Consider the following 6,773-nt stretch of genomic DNA (forward strand, 5'->3'; position numbering starts at 1 on the left):
GAAGGTTTGACCAAGCAGGAGTTTAAGGTGATCCTAACTGTAGGGAGGTTTGATCATTCGATTTGAAAGTGGACCTCTCGTTCATTGAAGGAATCGAGATGGGATTTTGATTGTGATCCTAATTGTAGGAAGGTTTGACCAAGTGAGAGTGGGAGTGTGAGATGACCCTAACTTTTATAGGTTTGATCACTCGATTTGTGGACCTCTTGTTCATTGAAGGAATCGAAAGGGGATTTTGATTGTGGTCCTAACTATAGGAAGGTTTGGCCGAGTGGATAGTGGGAGTGGAAGTACAAATCACAGTGGGAGTGTTGACTTATACAAATCACTCGGTAGGGTTTCTTGGTGTCAAGTGATAAGGACTTAACACGAATGGGTTTGACAATTATCAAAGATTAGTAGACTAAAATTCCAAACATTATGTCCTGACTCTAACAATGAGAGTGTTGAGTGCACAGACACAGTATGAGTTTTAATGGATTAAACCAGAAAGAATTTTAGTAGACCCACTGTTAATTAATTTGATCAGTGAGAGATTTTGTGATGGAAGATTGTAAATCATCAACAACAGTGGGAGTTTTTTGTGAGGAAAGATTGATCCAACAAAGTGATCAAATCTCATCTCAGCAAAAGAGTGCTTGAAAGTTAGTGAAACTGATCCCGGCAATTGGACGTGTTTCACTCTTGGAAGCATTTAGAGTTCAAGTGGGAGCTTCTTATTCATCTCCTTTTGTAGTGACTGGGTTATCCCTAAGAACACCACATATAGCATTCTTTCGGGAACTTCCCGTTACATCCATCCCCAGCTTTCTTTGTGAAACTGGGTCTAACATTGTACTCAGCTGAATGGTCGGGTTATCCTTAAGAATATCACATACGATATTCTTCCAGGAACTTCCCATTAAAATTAGGAAATAGTTTAGACTCGTATACCTATTGGAGTACTGAGAAGCACTTTATACTCATATACTCTTCGGAGTGTTCATTCAACTTAATTGAGCGTCATGACACCAGCTTCAACCAAGGTTTGGATGCTATTTTTAAGAGCAAAACAAGCCTTGGTAGGATGAAGGACCCTCCTGTGGTACGCACAGTACTTTGGATCCGAAGTATTTATCAGCTTCCTCCTAATCTGCGATAGGTGGTAGCTTGATCTTGTTGTTTTCAAGGAGGGATTCGAAAATGGCTAGAATGTCTTCGTCCTTGAAGGAGTACTCTTTTTGGAATCTCAGATCCGAAGTGTTTTGTTGTCTCCGGGATTGCTGTTTTGACGTCTGATTAGCATCAACAGCAGCTACAGGGGCCTTCCCTTTACCATGGGAGATGAAACTTGAATTTGTAGGGTTAGCCATCGGTTGGCTCCTTGTAGGCGTATAAAATTACCTATAGGTCCCTTAGCATGGTTCAGCATGATGGTTCGACAAATCAACGGATGTTCGAGCGACGAGGCGATAAAGCACACAAACAACGGCATATGTTCGCCTGTGGAACCAATCCAACAGTTCGGAAAGTCAACGAGTCGTCCAACGACAAAATAGATTTGTACTCAAACACCGAGGCGGAAATACTGCCAAATAAAGACCCGGGCTATCAAATCAAAGTCCGGACGAATCAAACGAAGAACTGAAAGACGGAAAACACCGGAAAACGGCGAAACGGAAGCCGAGCCACCTCAGGGTGGCTCGGCATGAGCCGAGCCACCCTCAGGTGGCCCGACTCCCCCCCCTCTCTCTCTTGTGCACAAAGGCACAGTTCAGAGAGGCTATAAATAGGGGGGGTGGTTGTTCATTTGAGGGACTTCTTCTGAAACTTTTGAGAGAGCCGAAACTCTGCCGGATTGTCACCTCAACTCGGAGATCTGAAGGCTTGAAGACTTGGAGACCCGGATTTGATTCTTAGCGAGCACCCGCACCGAAAAAGGCAGGAGTTCGAGAGAGTCTAATCCTCAGATCTACGTCGTCACACTCCGGATCTAAGCTTGGTTCTTAGATCCCGAGATTCGAGCGGTCGTTTCCTTGGTGAAACGATCCCTCCCGGCTATTATCTCCTTGGTGGGATAATACCCGTAATACGTCGTAGATCTGCTTGGATCCAGATCACGCGGTGGTCCACGGTAAGCAACCCCGGCGCAGGCAAACAACCCACAGAAGCAAGAGACCGGATAACAGGATCTTGTGATTTGTTCGGTAAAAGAGAGAAGTTGTAATTTTGATTTCTTTGTTTTATTTTGATTTTCATTGTAAGCCGGATCTTATAAAAAGACCGGATCTCTTTGTAACGCATAAAGTTGTTAACTGAGTGCAATGACATCGATAATGAAGAAAACACCAACTTTTCCCGCGAACAATCTGGCGACCACAGTGGGAGCCACCGATCTCACTGCTGAGATCGGAGCGTCGCAGCCGCGGATCTCGATCCCGGTCGTGGAGGAGGTCGAGTATGAGTTCGACCAACAGAAGTACGAGGAGTACGTGTCCTCGTCTGGATCTACCTCCTCCCCCAAGTCCAAGAAGTTTCAGAAGTTCTCCTCCAGGAGAAAAGTCCGTTGGTGCGAAGAAGTTGAAGCCACCAACGACGACCTCACCCCATTCGACGCCGAAGTTGCGTCAGGTGAAGTCCTACCGGCCTCGAAGCAGGTCAAATCCGCCGTCGAAGGCGTGGTGATTCTATCTAAGAGAGCTTGCCAGAGGCAGCGCCAACGCCTCGCGAAGCAGTTCGCCAAGGCCATGGAGTCTGTTGACGGAGTCCGTTACCATGCGGATCTGAAGAACAAACGAGGCAAACAGCCTCAACAGCAAATGAAGGATGGTTCCTCCAAGCCATCAACAATGGAGTGGGTTCGTGTCAAACGGGACCGCTCGACACTGGAGGAACGTATCCGCAAGCGCCGCGCATTATCTGCGCAAGCGCGGGCTAAAGCTGAAGAAGCCCGTCGCAAGCTACAGCGTGAGGTGGCCGAGAAACAGTCATCGACTCGCAAGGTTTGGAAGCCGAAGTCTGGAGCGGTCCAGACTAAGGAGCAAAACCTGCAACCGCCAAAGGTTCAACACCCGGCAAATCAATCCAAACGGCCGGTGATTTCTGCAACTGCTCCGGGAAATCCTGCAGGACCATCCCAGGAGAGAAAGTCAGTTTTGGAGCGCCTCGGTCCTATTCCCAAAGAACGAGGTAAAGCTCCAGTCCAAGAACGCTTGGGACCAATGAAGAAGTCCCAAACAATATCACATGCTGGAGGTCGCCGCAACCCGCAGCACTTGGAGAAAATTGCGGCGCCCAAGCGCACAACTTTGCGCATAGAAGTACAGGAGCCTGCTGGAGATTCACGCTCACAAAGGCGCGTTTCAAGGCGTGCGACTCTGGACGGTCCGAAGAAGATAAACCATCCTCAGAAGGAAATGTTGTCGTCTGATGACGACGACGTTATACCTGGGAGAATGTGCCAACACACGATGGGTTGCTCCAACCGTCAAACGGACGAGCTGTACTATCGTGCAGGGGGTACGAATAAAACCAGAAAGAGGAGCCCTCAAAGATTAGAAGCGCAATGTCCTTGCTCGAAGCTTATTCGGGCAGTACTCTCAGAATGCAACTGTGTCAAGACAGTCCCTGACAGGGTTTCAGTATTCGAGAGACTTAGTGTCGAAACGCCAAAACCAAGGCATAGGCGTTTCCAACGAAGAAGAATAGCGGTCAAAGACGGTGAACATCCGAGAGTCACCGCCAACATGACCAACAGAGGGACGTCGATACGAGATGATCTCGAAACAATACTGAAAGCATCCCGACCTAGAACCCGTCTGCAGTCCGGAGCCATTGAACGAGCAACCTATGGTAGGGTTCGGACAAGACACCCTTCAGAAGATGAAGAATCCGATGCCGGTTCCGCGGTGGCGTCAGATAATACTGTATCCAGTGAGGGACAACCCCGCGAGGCCCTGATGATAAGCGCGGAACAGATGGCCAAGATGCTTGAAGACGCTTTGGCTAAACAGAAAGAAAGTTTCAAATTTGAAATGGATATGGCCATGCAGCGGATGAGAGAAATGCATGACCAACAGATCCAAGCATTGGCGAACCAACAAGGCGAGCAGAATCATCGTAACCCGATTAATCTGGAAGATGAGGATGCGAATGCTCGTAATACCAATGATCCTCCCGTCAACGCAGGGGGTGGTAATGAGAATGCTGGCGAAGAAACCAGCGAAAACCTGAAGATCAAAAATCTCGAGAGCAAAATCAATACGTTGATTTCCGCTCAAGAGACAAAAAAGACGGGCATTCCTTGTCCATACCCAAGGGAGTGGGAATCAATCCCATATCCGGCGAAGTTCAGTCTAATTAACTTCACGCCGTTTAATGGGATGGGTTCCCCTACTCAGCATTTGATATATTTCAAATCGCACTTGGGAGTCATCTCTGGTAATGAACCTCTGATGGTGCGGTCATTCGTTGGCACTCTTCGCGGAGCCGCCTTCGATTGGTATCGTCGCCTCAAGCCAGGGAGCATAAATAGCTGGGACGACATGGAGTCAAAGTTCCTCGCAAACTTCTTCGATGACGACACCGAAGTTTCTATTGGGTCATTGCTCGATGAGAAGCAGAAAGACGGGGAGTTGGTCGACACCTTCGTCAAGAGGTTCCGCAACAAGGCGATGAATTGCCGGGACCCGATCACCGAGGAATTCATTCTCCAGACTTGCCACAACAACCTCTCGCTGGACGTGTTGGAAGCAATGGGCACGGCACCATCCAAGACGTGGAAGGATTTGAAAGTCCGAGGGGAGCAAGCTGAGCGGTTCATCAAAAGGAAGAAGGCGGAGAGAGGTCAACCGGCAACAAATCTTCCGAAGCAGAACTTTAACCAAAGAGGAAAAGGTAAAGCTCAGTTTAATGCTGTTGATGCTAACCAAACCTTTCAGTTGCAACCTCAGCAACAGCAGCAGCAACGGGCACCGCAACAGCCACAGCAGCAACGAGCGCCACAGCAATCCCAACCTCATTGGCAGCAGCGGTCCCAGAAGCAAAAGTCTTTGGAGCCAAGGTTTCCAAAGACATACTCCTTCAAAGACGACGAGGTGCCCGGCATTTTCAAATATTTGTTGGAGAACAACAAAATCCAGCTGCCAGCAATCGTGGATCAGGAGGGAGCAAACAAGGTGACGGACCCAAAGTACTGCGCGTATCACAGAGCGGTCCATCACCCTACGAGGTCGTGCTACCACCTCAAGGACAAAATCCAGGCACTCATTGACGTGGGCGTTATAACCCCGAAGCCTGCCAAGAACGTGGGAGCGAACGCCGTATCAATCAGTTTCGGATCGGTACCTACGACTTGGTTCGAGCCAAAGCACATCACCAAAGTCGGGATGAAGACGGTGAACGACGACCCGCATGGACAGCGCCAAAAAGGACTTGTGCCGCACACAGCTCCAAATGGTGAAATCCTATGGGTTCACCCCGACCTAATTGAAGATGAACAATGGGCCGGATCGTCATCAAAGAAGAAATCCAAAGGGAAAGGAAAGTCTTGCTGTGGAGTCTCTGCTATCCCGGGAGAAGATGACGAAAGTATTCTCGCTTTTCCACTCTCCGAAGAAGAACAAGAGGTCTTCGCCACTAGAAGCGGAAATGAGTATCACTACAAATATCCACCACCCAGTGAACAGGGGGTGAATAAACGAGGACCAGCCAAAACTCTCACGGAGATGGGGGTGATTGCGAGTACTACACCGGGTGAAGATGCTAGAAGACAGCCGGTGAATAAACCAAAAGAGAAGAATCCTCAGGAGGTGCAAAATCCGAAGCAGCCTCGTTTCAGTCGCCCGATTGGAAGAGACAAACCGGAAAGCTCGAAAACTCCGCAAGTCTTCGACATTATGGCGCAATTAGCCAACATTCCTGCACGGATAACGCTGTATGAGTTGCTGCGATTATCCAAAGAAACCAGGGAGGCCCTACAAGAAGCTTTGGCCAATGCAGAGGTATTTCTGACTCAAGTCAAGCCGGTGCATGAACAGCCAGAACCGCTGAGTCAACAGTGCAACATGGCGACTAAGAACCTTCCCTGCATCACCTTCACCAAAGAGGATATGCAAACGAAAAATTCGAATCACGATCGGCCCCTATACTTCGTCGGATACATTGGTTCCAGCGAAGTCAACCGGATCCAAGTCGATCCGGGTTCCGCTGTGAGCATTATGCCACTTCGTCTGATGCACAACCTTGGCATTCCGGTCAGCAAATTAGCGTCTACAGGCACGGTTATATACGGATTCAACACCAGCGGGTCAAGGCCTTTAGGTAAAATTCGGGTAAAGTGCCAAATGGGCGATCTGAAGACAGAGGTCACGTGCTATGTTATTGATGCTGAGACGTCATATAACTTACTATTGGGTCGGCCTTGGATCCATAGTAATGTTATAGTTCCCTCTACCTTACATCAGTGTCTGAAATATGTCGACACTGATGGAAGAGTTAGGACGGTGGTCGCGGATAAGCAACCATTTAAAGGGTTTGAGAATTATTTCACTGATTCTCTCCTTTATGGTAACGAATCCGATACAGAACCATCGGTCCAGGGCGCGGACAGCGGAGAAGAAGCTGACTCCGAAGCCGGATTCGATTACAATGGTGGTTTTGTTCTAAATGACATTGTACCCTTTGTAATCAATCTTGACGATGATCAATCGTCAGATGGCAGTTGTAACTGGCAACTTGCCACCGATGAAATAAATGATGATTTAGAGTACTCCTTGTCTTTTGATAATATGATG

Source organism: Asparagus officinalis, unplaced genomic scaffold (genome assembly GCF_001876935.1).
Source record: "Asparagus officinalis unplaced genomic scaffold, Aspof.V1 AsparagusV1_Un563, whole genome shotgun sequence".
NCBI lineage: Eukaryota > Viridiplantae > Streptophyta > Magnoliopsida > Asparagales > Asparagaceae > Asparagus > Asparagus officinalis.